The sequence below is a fragment of the Gopherus flavomarginatus genome, chromosome 14 (assembly GCF_025201925.1).
Source record: "Gopherus flavomarginatus isolate rGopFla2 chromosome 14, rGopFla2.mat.asm, whole genome shotgun sequence".
NCBI classification, from domain to species: domain Eukaryota; kingdom Metazoa; phylum Chordata; order Testudines; family Testudinidae; genus Gopherus; species Gopherus flavomarginatus.
The window spans coordinates 28,414,131-28,429,441 of record NC_066630.1 but is presented as its reverse complement, the minus strand read 5'-3'; the positions used below and the strand labels follow the sequence as shown (position 1 = coordinate 28,429,441).

Below are 15,311 nucleotides of genomic sequence, written 5' to 3'. Positions count from 1 at the left end.
AAAGTATTTTAGGGGAACGAGGAAACAAATTCAACCTGTCTCGAAGACACAAGGTTTAAGATTCAATTTCCTGTGATGCGCAAAAGAAGTAGGAGTAATGAAGAGAAGGTGTCTTACAACAATGAAGACTTACAGTGGAATCTTCCAGGAAGGTCAGGTCTTCTCCAAGAAGCAAGAACCTGAAAGTTTAGTTAAGTTATTTGAGCTAGCTCACTAATGAATAGCTAATGAAATGTGAGAGACACAGAGATGTTTTATAATGGGATCAGACAGAACTCATTGCAATACTTATTTTTTAAACAGACAATATCCGATTCTACCCATTCTATTTAAAAGCTATCCTTAAAATGTAGTAAATGTAACAAAACATTTAACTTTTTTGCTTATATTTTAACAATGTAGAAGTGCCAGAGAGAGCAGGCTTGAAAGAAGAGGTCATCTCATTTAAATACTGTGGTAAAAACTGGAATCCATAGGATGTATAAATTAAACTTTAATAAGTCATGTTCCAAAACACTTAACTGCAGATTATCTATCAGGAGATTAAGTAAAAGAGCTATCTACAAATTGTACTATACTACTTAGATTATTTAAAGAAAAAAAACTCATCTGAAATACATCACAATTTATTTATATTCAGAACCTAAAAGTTACCACATAGGCTAAATATATATTCTCCAGCTTAAATTTTTGATGTCTATAACTTTGCTGGATTTTAGTTAGCCAATGAATATTTCACTGATGATTTACTTCTTATTCTGGTGATTTTGTTGTTGTTGTTGTGGTTCACATCTTTTCTCCTATTGCATTCAGCCAGGCTCTCCCCCAATCTATTAATATTCCTGTCATTCAGTTTGATCCCAAATTTGGAATCTATCCAGAAGCCAATGAAGTGGTTATAGCTATTCATTTGTAACTAAACACTCATGCTGATTTTCCTCCCCCCACAAACACAAAAAGGTACCTTTTTTCATGCTTCAGAACAAACCAAAAGTTATGCTATGACATAGCAGTAGAGGGTTAATGGAAACATCTAAAGCAATCAAACATTTTCTAATCACTAGGCTTTCACAGATTTCTGCACTAAAAACAATACCTTCTTTTGATGCACTTTTACAATAATACAGCCATTCAGCTACTGAATACACTATTTGTTTCATCTTTATTAATAGGGCACATGAATATCAATGTCATTAACATTCTGTATCACTGCAGCAACTGGTAGCACCAATGCATTTTAAAAGTCTGTTTGCATTTCCAGAATAAGTCACATAGTTGAAGTACAACATCTGGGCAGTTTCAGATCTCATTGAGCTGAAGTCTGGTAGAGGCTGTCAATCTGTTTTCAAATTAAAATAGAAATACACTATTTTTTTTTTTAAATTAGCCAATGGGAAAATAGAATCAAACGTCTATTTGCTGTTTTTCTTGCCAAACACCAGTAACTTTTTTATTGAAGCTGATCAAGAACTGACAGGATACACTAATAGAGTTTGTACATGTGACACATTAGATCAAGTACAAATTACTACAAGTAACCCCAGACATGAAAATCTGAATTTTGATGTATTCATCGTTAATGTCATAACTTATTTCTATGCACTGATGCCACAAAATTTTTTATTTGCAACTCAGAGTCAGAAGCCCCATTCTTCATCATTCAATCTTATGTCCTGACCCTGCAAAGACTAATGCACATGCTTAACTTTTCAAACTGAGTGATTGCACTGAAGTCAGTGAGCTACCCACATTGTGTAAAGTTAACCACAAACATCAGTTGTTGCAGGTTTGGGGTCTTAACCATTTCAAATATATATATCTAAAACTTATACTTCACTTAAATATGAAAACATAAAAAAGAAAATGTGTAAACAGAAATTTATAAAGCAGTCTGCACAAATGTTTAGAAGGAAAGATGAATCTCTAATTAGGGTTCCTTTGTAACTATTACATGAACTATAGCTTGCTAACTGGGCAAGGTCTACGATGTTATAATCTGATTTAACCAAAAACATTTAATTCAACTGGAAATGTGTAACAGTTTTAATTAGATTATATAATGGTATCCTTAATACTATCTATGGTCAGTCACTCAGCATTTACAAAGCCTTACAAAGTTCTATTCACTATACCAAGCAATTTTTTTTTAAATTATTAAATGGCAAAAAAACTTAATTAGTTCAAATAACTATACCCACTGATGGCTTGTGCCTATCCAGAACAGAGTTCTGCAAATCTCAAACTTCTGAAAACTAGGAAATACAGAGTTAAGCTAAACACCCGCTCAACCTTAACTCAGTCCCAATGGAGCTGGCAAGAGCCACTGGGATTTGTCTGCATGCACTGCAGTTGCATTCAGTGTTTTAGGTATATCAATGCTGAATGGAGGCAGTAGATGGGACAGGTTGGTAGATCTGTTTGTGATATGAGAAACATCACAGCCACTGATATGAGGAGATGTCAGTCTGAGTCCCTCAATGCCCGTCATCAAAGGAAAGAGGTGTGTGGGTACTCTGAGATTCCACTCTGCATCATTTCAATACAGAATTGTGTAGGTTATGTCAACAGCAGAGCACTGGTGGTTTCTTACTATGAGAAAGGCTAAGATTTTGTTACAGTTATTTTTAGTAAAAAGTCAGGGACCAGTCACAAGCAGTAAGCAAAAATTCACAGGGTCCCCTTGCACTGCCCACGGCAACTTGGAGCCACGGAGGGTGGGGGGAGCCACGGCGGCTGGGACTGAAGCGGAAAATGGCACAGAAATCTTTGGAAATCACAGATTCTGTGACTTCCGTGACCACCATGACAAAATCTTAGCCTTAGCTATGAATAGGGCCCTACAACATTCATGGTCCATTTTGGTTAATTTAACGGTCCAAGGATTTTAAAAATTGCAAATTTCATGATTTCAGTTATTTAAATCTGAAATTTCATGGTGTTGTCATGGTAGAGATTCTGACCCAAAAAGGAGTTGGGGGGAGGGGTTGTAAAGTTATTGAGGAGGAGAGTTGCAATACTTCTACCTTACTTTTGCATTCAGAGCTGGGCAGCTGCAGAGCAGCAGCTGTTGGCCAGGAGCCCAGATCTGAATGCAGAGCCACTGCCAGCAGCAGCACAGAAGGATGATATGGTATGGTATTGCCACCCATACTTCTGCGCTGCTGCCTGCAGAGCTGTGCCCTCAGTCAGCAGCTGCCGCTCTGTGGCTGCCCAGCTCTGAAAGCAGCAGTGTAGAGGTAAGAGTAGCAAGGTATGAGATTTCCACCCTTACCTCTGTGCTGTTGCTGAGGGGTTGCTGTCTTTAGAGCTGGGCACCCGGCCAACAGCCGCCGCTCTCTGGCCACCCAGCTCTAAAGGCAGCACAGAAGTAAGGGTGGCAATACTGTGACCCCCCCTGAAATAACCCTGCAAACCCCCTGCAACTCTCTTTTGGGTCAGGACCCCTAATTTGAGAAACATGGTCTCCCCCATGAAATCTGAATAGTATAGGGTAAAAGCACACCAAAGGCCAGATTTTACAAGGGGAGAGACCAGATTTCACAGTCCGTGATGCATTTTTCATGGCCGTGAATTTGGTAGGGCCCTAGCTATGAGTATTGTCAGTACTGAAAGCAGTCTGCGGATTTAATGATAGGTAGGAGAAAGCATAAGTTTAGGTGATACCCTGTGTGCAAAGAAGAGTTTATAAAACTGTGAGAAGTTGTAATCTATGAGAGGAGTATGCTCAGTGTTGTAAGTGTAGGACAGGTGCCAGTAGTGCCTGTGCACTGCAATGAAAAGGCAGATTTCAAGCATGTGTGTTATGGGTGTTTTGGGGCATCATTTGAGAAGGACAGAGTTAGGGCTAAGCAGACATTTATCTTAACTCTCTATTTCCTATATTTCTGTTTCCAAGAGCTTGAATTTTGCTGAACTTGACATTCTGAAAGGTCATGAGTTATCTCTGGGCAATCTTAAGTCCGAGTTAAAGTTTTTGCCATTAAATTTCCTTCTGTGGTTTGTTTGTTTGGGGTTATTGGTTTGGTTTTGTTTTTTTTTCCCTAAAAAGATAGACAGACATGTTAGCTGGTAGGAGACTATGGTCATTTAGACAGCTGTGGTTCTCACCTAGCTTTACAGTGGATGTACTACTGAAGTACCTAGCTTTTATATAGTGCTTTTCATCAGTAGTGCTCAAAGAACTTTACATTATCATCCCCATTTTGCAGCTCACATGGCAGAGCAAGGAGAGGGGCTCAGCAGACCAAGATCTCCCTGATCCCAGACCACACAGCACAGGTAGGACTCACTCACATCCCAGCACAACCATGGTAGGGTAGAATTTTGGGCTAACAGGCTCACCCACCGATATACCTCCAACTTTCTATACAAACCCTCCCATCTTCTCGCCTCTCACCCCATCAATCCCTATTTCCCCCTTTGTACTTAAGCCCTAACCCTCTCTTCCTTTTCTTACCACCCATTGCCATTTATTCCTCTCTCCATTACGTTTCCATCCTCCAAAGTAGATTCAAACCTCTCCCCCTGACTCCCCATCTACTCTTCCATCCCAATCACCCTCCCCTCAAAATTTTTTTTTCCAAACACAGTTGAAGCATTCTCTGAATTATCTCCCATACTCAGATTCTCTCTCTCTCAAACCTTACCTACACCTTGACAGAGGTGGTTTTACCCCAATGTTTACACAGCTCACTCTCAGACTTCTGACAAGGATCCGTGGGTTTCAAACTTACAAGCTGCTAGAATCTGTGAACTTTATGAAATACTGAATTTTTTCCAGGGAGTTGGGGCTGTATCTCAGGAATCCCTTACTCAAATTAACCCATATTTGCATCACAAACCCTGTCCTACACTCTCATGAGACAATGCAAATTTCAAGACAGTCCCTGTAAGCATGCTGATGCACAACTATAATTATATGAAATCAGGAGGAGGATGGAGGAAAAGGACTCTACATATCCATCTGCAGCACAGCAGACCTAGAGAGGTATGAAGTGACCTATTCATCTCAATGAGATGTTCTCAGCTGAAAGACCATATCCCCAGATATAAATACAGCCTGAAACAATAACTCCATTGTGAACTGCTCCATTTATGTCAGTGGGTGTCTCATCCCCTTCCCCAGTGCTAGAGAGCCTGTAATATACATGCATGCAAATTCTCACCCCATCTCAGCAGTGTGTTCTTAATACATGCGCTAAGCGTACCTGTTCTAAGCTCTTGAACCAGAGGGGCAAGGCTTCCCCAAATCTTGGCTCATATGCAGGGGGCGAAATAGGGAAGCGGGCTCAGATCCTCCTAGAGAGACAGAGCCCTCTAAGATCCCACATTACATAAAGAAGGGTAAGCAGTGGGGCTCGGACATTTTCAGAAGGCCACAGAACTCTAGATATCACATGGGGATGGGCAGATGGGGAGGGGGGATTAGATCCCCATAGAAGCATAGAGAGCCCCCGCCCCCAGACCCTGGCACACATACAGGTGCTGGGGCGCTCTATGTATTTTGCCGCCCCAAGCACGGCAGTCAGGCAGCTTTCTGCGGTGAGCCTCTGGGAGGTCCACTGGTAATGTGGAATCGGCGTATCCGCCGCCAAATTGACGCCAAAACTGCAGGACCGGTGGACCTCCCACAGGCACGCCGCTAAGAGCACCTGCCTGTCACCCTCACAGCGACCAGCAGGCTGCACTCCGCAGCTTGCCGCCCCAGGCATGTGCTTGGTGCGCTGGTGCCTGGTGTCACCCTATATAGGGGGCAGGGACTCAGACACCCCCAGAAGGGCAAGTACCCCATATCTGGCTCACATGAAGGGGTACACAAAGACGGGGTGCTCAGATCTGGCACAAACACAAAGGTAGGGGAAGAGGCTTATACCTCCTCTCCCCTAAGATAGGCAGCCTCCTACAGATGCCAGCGATCACATGAGAGGGAAATGTAGGGCTGACAGGTGCCGCTGCCCCTATTCTCCCCCAGCCTGGAACTTATTCACATGTGTTCCTTCCCATTGTCCCATTCCTCCCCTCCCACTCCCTATCACTGACCCATACCTAACCCCTCTCCCACCTACCCCCATAATTGATCCTCCCCTTCCTTGAACCACAACCCCCTCTCCCTTTTGCCATCCACTCTTCCACACACATCCCATGAGTATTTGCATGTGTAATTTACTACAGTGCACAGCAGTGCGGTGATGAATATTAAACCCCGGGTATGATAGTTTGTAACTTACTTAAGAACTTTTTCTTTCCATCTAGGTTCTCATGCCATGGCCATCTTTGTGATATCTGAGCCTATCTTAGTACCAAAATGGGCTGAGGGGTAAGAGAGAAAACATCTTCTGAACAGGAGCAAAGACCTAACAGGAGCAAGTGACTGAAACTTTGTAAGTGTAGCTAAGAGGGTGAAACTTTGCACATGTTTAAGCCACTGTAGTTAGCCAGTCAGAAGTTCCCTAAATTCCTCTCCCCCCACCTCACCCTCTGAGTCACTAGCATATACTGTTACAGAGAATCATCCCACTGAGAAAAAGGTTTGTTCTGAAATTTGAGAACTTTGTTTCTGCCTTGGGATAGCATTACTTGGAGTAAGCAGTGTGGTTTGTATCTCCTATCAGGTTTCAGCATGAATATACACAAGTATATTGTCTTGATTCAGACTATAGAACAAGTGGGGAAAACTGGATCAACCTGTTTCAAATTGTCTCTTGTAAATTCCCAAGTTTAAATGTCATGTTTTGAATAACCCCATGTGCAGGGCAAACAACCAAGACTGTCAGTCTGAAAAATGTTTTAAGTGGAAGAACCCACAGTAGCTGAATGGGCAAATGTAATAGCATCCAAGGGAGGCCAAAGCTGCATGTTTGCAACACTAAATAAAAATAAAAAAATGTGCATTTTAAAGAATGCTTAGTTGCTAAGTGAAAACATACATCTTAACACAGTCCAATGGATTACTGGAGCTTTTAAATGTATTTTTACTATTTGGATTTTACTACTTAACTTTTTTTAAAACAAAAAGCACTACACTGTAGCTGTTTGGTATAATGTGTACATGGACTTGATTTGGGGATGACTCTTGTATGTCAGTATGCGCCATTGGTCTCTAAGTCAGAGGGATTGTGCATTGTGTTCATATTTTGAGATGAAAGATGAAAACACTATTTTCAGTCAGATTTAATGTTCTTGCTTTATAAGTTAATATATACTTCTTTATACTTGTTAATGTTTATTTTCTGAGCAGCATAAAATATGCTTAAACGTTTCCTTGCTTTTAAATGCTTACTTTTTTTTAAACACAGATTTTTATTTTACATTAGCCTAGACTTTTTTCTTATTTTTTGTGCACATGTGTAAATGAAGATACAGTTTAAACTTTTAAATAAACGGGGCAAAGAATCCTGTGGCACCTTATAGACTAACAGACGTTTTGGAGCATGAGCTTTCATGGGTGAATACCCACTTCCTCAGATGCAAGGGATGACTAGTGACCAGATCATTACATTAAACCTGGGAGCTGCACTGGCCAAAATCAGTGCCGCCTGCACAGACAGCCCTTATCTATTTCAGTGTGAACCTGACAAAATGCAGGGATCACTATATTGCTAAATCCTTAAGCCTTCAATCAGATCTGACAGTGGGAACCTCTTACCCTACTGACTTCAATGTTCTGCATGAGCTACCAGAGCCAGCCGCAGGATCTGGGCCTACCTCAGGTACACAGCACAACACAACCCAGCCTGCCTGCCTACCTTCAAGCTGCACGTTGGTGAAAAAGGCGAAACAAAGCAACTCACTGTGAGAAGCCCTAACAGAGGAAATGTCTCGCGCACACACGCGCAGAACTAGAACCCAAGTCCCACTACGCTGCTCTATAGCCAACCTGCAGCTAAGCCAGCTGAGGCGACTCCACCGCACCGTGCTGTACGCGCCCGGGACGAAGAGGGCTGGCAGCGCGCACCCTGTGCCGGTCCGTCGGTGGCCCTCCGAGCGCGGCCCCCCGCGGGGGGGAGGGGATACAAGTATTGTCGCAGCACTTACAGACCGGCACGGTCCGCAGCCCCCGCCGATTTCCAGGGGGGACCAGCCCCGGCCCCACGGCCAGGGCAGCGGAGGCAGCCCCGAAACGCGGCGCGACCGCCCCGGGCCCCTCACTCACTTCTTCATCCTCGGCCCAGCGAGCCACCGCGTTGCTGCTGCCCAGGCAGCTCCTCCTGACAGGCCCGGAGCCGCCGGCGCGGGGACTTTCCCAGCCCGCTCACACCCCCGCGGGGCTCATCACAGCAACACAGCCTATAGCCCGGTCTCTCAGATTCAGCACAGTAGCCAGGCAGCCCGGCCCGTGAAACCTACCATGCTACGCAAACAGCACCGCCCCCTGCCAGCTGCCGAAGCCAACCACAAGGCCCAGAACCGGCCACCCTCCCTCCTATTGGTTCGACACACGCAGAGCCTGCGCCTACACGGGGATTTCCACTCCAGCATGCTTGGCAGAGCCGCAGGTGAAGGCGGGAACTGACGTATGGGAGGAGTCAAACCGATGGGATTGATTGGCTAAATCCTTTATTCTCGGCCGGGCTGCAGATTGGCTACAGAGAGGGGGTGGAGGGAACGTAAGAGGAGCAGAGGAACGCTTCGGTTTGATTGGTTGAACCACCTGAGTCGCTCTCTAGCGATTGGTAGAGTTTAACCAGGTGCTGGTTAAATCAGGAGCAGGCTGAAGCCCTGCCCTAAGGGGGAAGTGCAGTGAGCAGTGGCAGTAGGTGGGGAGGGGCTTAGGTGCTCAGACCCAATCGTACTCCTCATGCAGTGTGCCCGGCCCCGGGGTCTGCCCTGACACCAGCCCAGCGGCACCTCCCTTCCCTGAGCGCTGAGGCTGCACCTGTCCCTGTTGCATTCTGTCAGGCAAAAGAAATGGGCTCCCAGGCCCCCAGGATTTAATGTGACCCTGTAACTGTCCCCAGTGTTCAACAATGTTTGGTGTACAGAGGGCTCAGGCAGCTTAGGGCCATGGCAAACCTTTACATTTTGTATTAAAGATGGGGGGGGGAGTAGTTAAAGCATTTGAAATGTAAACTATCAAATAGGACTTTCATTTTAACACCCTTGTTCCATTTCCTTTTAGCTAGAGAGGCTTCTTTTTGTTTGTTTGAAGAAAGAACACACATACACACCCATCCCCTTGTTGGACAGCCTCTTAGATGGTAAAACTATGGGCAGCCCATGAATCACCAGTGTGGGAGGCTAGTCTCCAGCTTTGCCCCTTCCACTCAAGGCTCTGCTTCTTCTGTGCCTCTTGTCCCCTCACCAGAGTCACAGCCACCAGCCCCTACCCTAGGCTAGCCCTGGAGCTAGGGTTACCAGACAGCAAGTGTGAAAAATCAGGACAGGAGGTGGGGGGTAATAGGATCCTACATAAGAAAAGACCCAAAAATTGGGACTGTCCCTATAAAATCAGGACATCTGGTCACCCTACCTGGAGCGCAGGGAGAACAAGTGGCATGGTTCCAGCCTGAGACAGAGCCACTGCACAGGGGGACTGGAGCCGACCGCGAGGGGGGAGGGTATGGGTAGGGCCACCATTGGCTGTTTGGGGAAGCATAGCATCCCCCAGCCTATGGTACCTGCCACCCATGGGTAAAACCCGTCATATGAAAGAGGAATGAAAAGTACAGCAAGGATAGAAAATGCTGGCTTTCTTTCCACAGTCTTTTAAGGACCCTAAAAGGGAGTGATGGGACGAATAGCCAATCGTCTTATTTTATCTACTACTTAGACCTAATTTCCAATACATCAATTTTGGTCCAACATTTTTCTTGTTTATCAAGCACAATCTTTGAATTTTATCAGTAGGGCTTTTTACTTGTACTAATCAATCTATCTCCCTTTTGCATCTTTTACCATCATCATTATTGTTATAGGTTATTGTGGCACTTTATGAACGGTCATTCATTTTTCACAGTTGAACTTACAATATAGGTAAATTTGTAGGCCCAATTATCACAACGTCCCCTAGATGTGCACACTGAGCCTATGTGCCCTTGGCAACAGCAACCTCTGCACTGGGGCCCTGAGACATGCAGTAACCCCATGTAAACCCACAAACCACTACACAGGGCTGCTTAGCTCTACAAGGACCCCACATGCATCTGTACACACTGCTAATAACTTGAGATGCCTCCATCAGATATCCAATGACCTGAGTACCCTTGCATTCATGCCTAAACGAACATGACACTCGCAAACTCACTCTTCCCTTAGATATGCATGACATAATGTGCCCCCAAGCATGGCCAGCCCCAGTTTTCTTAATATGATACCACCAGCATTGCCAACACTAAGTATTATAAAAATCATGAGATTGGCTTAACAATAATAGCTGTTTTGTTTTGGATTTTTTTTAAACACAACATAGTTTGGAGATTATTTTATATTTTTGTTTTTTTTATATTTCTGGATTTTTTTATAATTCAGAGATTCTCACTAAATTACAGGAACCTGAGGATTGAAGAGAAACACCAAATATTGCAATATAGATATGCAGTGAGCTGTAGCTGTGCAGATAACCTGCAGTGACGTTTCTTGTACAAGTACATACTCACCCTTTAGATGTATAATGACCTGACATGTCTGTCCAAAACATGGTCCATTAGATATGGAATAGCCCATCATGCCTATATATTCACCCTCCCTCAGATGTGCATTTACTCAGCATGCCCAAAGTCTGACACCCCACACCTTAAATGTGTAATGAACTTGTGTGCAGTGCACATATGGCCCAATCAGTGATGCAGATACAATCATTAACTGTTAGATGTGCAAATACCCAATTTGATTACCACACTTCTTTAAATGTGAAAGCATCCAATTCCACATAAAAGAAACAGTAAGTGCAAATCTAATATATTTCTGTATGGTTACCTGATATCCATGCCAAGTAATTAATATAATTAATGTATTAATTACATTGTATAATTGTAATTAATTATAATGTAATTAATACATTAATTGCATGTATTAAAATGCAAACTTAGCAGCTGCTTAACTTTTTATTTATGTATATATGTATAAGCAAATATTTTTTTCTCATTCATTATTTATTTTGGGTTTCTGGACCATGGCATTTATTTTTAGGCAAATTTATGGTTCATCCTTTTAGCCATATAAGTTTGTTTTTAACTGGTGACTTAAATAATTGTTTTATTTTAAATCATATAAAACATTTGCCCTCTCTGAAGCTTATGCTTCCAGCAATGAGCTCCCAATAAGCATAGAAAGCTGTGAAAAAATAGTATGAGATCATGTAATTAAAGGCTGTATCATAATGTATATGCAGAATGAGTCCAAATTAAGATTTCACAGGCAACCTTACATCTTGTATTTCCAAATTTTTCAGAGCTTGACTTTGCATCCTTAATGTTCTTTTAATGTGGTTTTTTTAATGTAATTTAGTAATTGTTGCAACCCGGCATTATTTTAAACAATCCTTGGGGCTGTCCTGGTTTAGACAGGGTACTTACTGTTCTGGTCTCCAGAGGTCTCCAGAACCCCGAAGATGCAAAGTTAGCAAACAAGCAACAAAAAGCTCAGCTGCAGCCAGAATCACAGCTCAAGAATATAACTATGGTAAAAGTTATGAACTGAAAAATGCCCACCTTTCGGTAAAATGGAGAGAGGTCACAAATAAGGACCCTCTGTTATTGTGATGATGTGTGAGATGGACTCCATTCAGTCTGAATGTCAGAATCCAAGGTGAGTTGGGTTGACTGCTTGTAGGGTGACCAGATGTCCTGATTTTATAGGGACAGTCTCTATTTTTGGATCTTTTTCTTATATAGGCTCCTATTACCCACCACGCCCATCCCGATTTTTTACACTTGCTGTCTGGTCACCCTAACTGCTTGTAAGGAAAAATATGTTTTCCTTACAAATGGATTACATTTGTTATGTAATTAGTGAGACACAATGAATATGCAATCTCAGCACAGTATCATTTTACACAGTCACTTTTTAGAGTAAAATTGCATTTTAAAGTCATATTTACTATATCAAAAATAGTGCTGAAAAAATAATAAGATTTGTGCACTACATTTCCTTCATTTTGCAAGCTGAAAGCACATCATAACACCAAGTTATACTCTGTTAATGCTCAAGATGGCTATCTATACAAAGCAGCAGCATTTTCCTTCATTGTTAGGGCTCCCTTTGTGATGCTATAGAATGCATCAATATGTCCATTATAAATCCTATTATCCCAAATTTCACGGGGTTTATAACCTGCCAATAAATACATTATAGTGGGAATTTGGCATATAAATCTTAATCTGAGAATATCTTAATCACATTTGAAAATAAAATTGGATTGTTTGTTAAAGTTATAAGAATGAAACATCTAAAATATTAGGAGTGATTGCATCTCCTATCTGTACTTCAGTAATTCAAAAACAAATTGAATATTTTGAAAATAAATTTGTAGTGCACCTACATTATGGACAGATCCTTTCAGGCATTTCGGGAGGAAAATGACTACATTATTTCATTTAGTAAATCTACTTTCTGTATATAGAATAGCCTCACTACTCAAGCTAAATTTAATGACTTTTATCACACAGATTTAAAGATCATGAATTTTAGCTATACTTTTATGAAAAAAAATCACAGAAGGAACAAGGTGCCTGACTGTGATTTTACAGAACATTAAGGCCCCTTTATATTGCTCTGGCAGTGTAAGTGGGCCTTAAAGTGAGTGAATTATTAAATTAATCCCACCTGAAGGGCCTTGACATAAGAACACTTTCTGTTAAGATGTGTAAATACATTTCATTAATCACATTCTTGATCAAAGGAAGCCGACTACACTGTTTCTTTTACAATAGTGACTGAGGCAAAACAAATCTGTGTCAAATTAAACAATATTATACATTTAAACATTATACAAATTAATATGAAGTAGTTTTTTCTGCTGTACTGGCACTGTAGTTTGACACACACTTTTCACAATTTCATCAATGTACAGCAGCTGAACTTTTCTGTTTCATCAGATATCCCGCTGCATTAAAAAAAAAAAAATAAAAGGCAGATTTCTGGTGGAAACATGTAAGGTGATAGTACCCACTATTTAGATATCAGTAATGTGATTTTAAAAAGGGCTTCAGATAAATGTGTTAGGCATTTCTGCCTCATCTTGATTTTTCTGTCACTCAGTGTCTAATGAATCATGATGTTGATATACAAGGATTAGTTGCACAGTTTGAGCCATAAAAGGAAAAAAAGCAATGGGCATATCAGGACACTCGAAGTCATGTTTGCTAAGAAAGAAAATAGAGTACCGTTTGATAATACAAATATCACAGCCACAAATTGACTGAGACATGGGCGTGGCTCCAGTAAACAGGATAAATTAGCATGTTGGTATCCTCAAAATATTAGCACAATGTTAACTTGCTATGCTCATTACAGGAAGATAAGGTTTTCAGAAAACTAGTGTGTTCACAAAATGTACAAGCTCCTTGTCTGAGACTTGCCTTAGACAAGCTGGTACCCACTGTGCTGTGTATTCTGTATTTAAATATTTTTATCCGTTTGAATCTGAATGGACAAATGTAGTCAGATGGCCAAATAAGATTTTTGTTATTACTATCCCAAGTGGACAATAGCAAAATATGGAACAGATGTTTTAACATGGAAGGCAATTTTCAATTGAAACAACTTACCAAGGGTTGGGATGGATTCTCCATCACTGGAAAGTTTAAATCAAGACTAGATTTTTTCTAAATCTTTAATTCAAACAGGATTAGTTCAGGATTAGTTCACGGAAGTCCCATGGCCTGTGTTACACAAGAGGTCAGACTACATGACCGCAGTGGTCCTTTGGGCCTTATAATCTATTAATATATGACTAATACAATCTGTGATGTGCACATCCTTGAATACAGCAGCCAACATAGCAACTGATACCTCCAAGCCTCCCTCACTGGAACTGTCAGGTTTTTCTCCCTAAAATGAATACCACATTCCTACCAGCAAGCTGACCTGTGTGATGTAGTCCTGACATCTCCAAGGAATGCTATTTTTATGTGCTGAAGTCATATGGACATAGGACTATAAACATATCATTTGTCCAATAATACAATATAACTATTATTTCTATATCCCTAGGTACACATGTTTCATCTTTTACTAGTGTGCACTAATCTGTATATGGCGGACAAATGAAGTGAATGGAAGTATTTCATACAAAATGCATGATGAATGAGCCAGTGCATGTGGATCCAGGCATCAATCACTACTAACTTTCCATAGTTTGTAAGTAGTCAGCTAAATTAACCTTTTAGAAAATCTTTTCTTCCCTCAGAATGTGTGCTACCACTACTAAAATTGCACTACTGTTGTGCATGTGAAAATCAAAACCAATTTTTCACCAGAACACTCAAACGTACTGTTCATTACAAGTTGCAAAAATATATATTTTTTTTACAATAAGAAAAGGTTTCCCCCACCCAACTCTCCTTGTATTCCCAAACAGCTAAACTTTTTGCTTAAACTTTAAAAAAACACATTCAGGCAGAACCTGCATAATACACTTTTGTGCTCTTTAATCCATTTTTCATGCTTCATTTGATTATTTAAATGAAACTGGGGATGTAAGGAGACATATATTATTACATTTTTATTCTGTTGATATTCAGAGTTTCATTGATATGCTTATTTTATTATTAATTTTATGACATTGCTAATTACCATTTTGACAGGTTTTAGTAATCAAGTCAAGGTTTGAAAAATTATTTTGATAGTCAGTGAACAATGCTGGTAATAACAATGTGTTTATATTTCTGCAGGGTATTTAATTAGGAGTTCCTTCTTTTGAAATAACTGAGCATATAGGTCTTAAAACACTGAAAGAGATTCTTTGCCACTTTCCTTTAGCAAGACCAAAGAGTATTCAGACCCTTGAGAACCATAAAATAATATGGCTACACATAAACGGGCAGATTTAAAATCTGAAATTCTCATATAGCTATATATTATCATCATGAGTGAAATCCTGTCTCCATTGAAGTCAAGGATTTCACCCATGATTGTCTGTTCACAAGTAAGCAAATCATACATCTAACTTTAAAAATAAGTGGACTTGTGACAGAAACCAAGATAATCCAAGTTAAAGGTGGCATTGTCTGTAACTTGCAGTGTTGTTTAAAAAAAAAAAGTATAACAATGGAAACAGGATTAGGTTTATCCTGCTTGTAAACTATATGAAAAATGACTCAAGGCAGAAAGCCACTTTCATTTTGAAGTAACCACCCACTAAAGCAACAAAC

At 41.1% G+C, this 15,311-nt stretch overlaps 1 protein-coding gene across 3 annotated transcripts in view; it reads right to left on the bottom strand.

The window, feature by feature from the left end:
• CYLD (CYLD lysine 63 deubiquitinase) overlaps nt 1–8,332 on the bottom strand; it is a 46,715-nt gene extending 38,383 nt beyond the window's left edge. For 2 of the 3 annotated variants that reach the window (XM_050922536.1, XM_050922537.1), the window contains exon 1: nt 8,153–8,332. The gene's annotated coding sequence lies outside the window, so the exon portion shown is untranslated. The remainder of the gene's footprint in view (nt 1–8,152) is intronic. The other variant, XM_050922538.1, reaches the window with a different exon arrangement.
• Nucleotides 8,333–15,311: the final 6,979 nt, after the last annotated feature.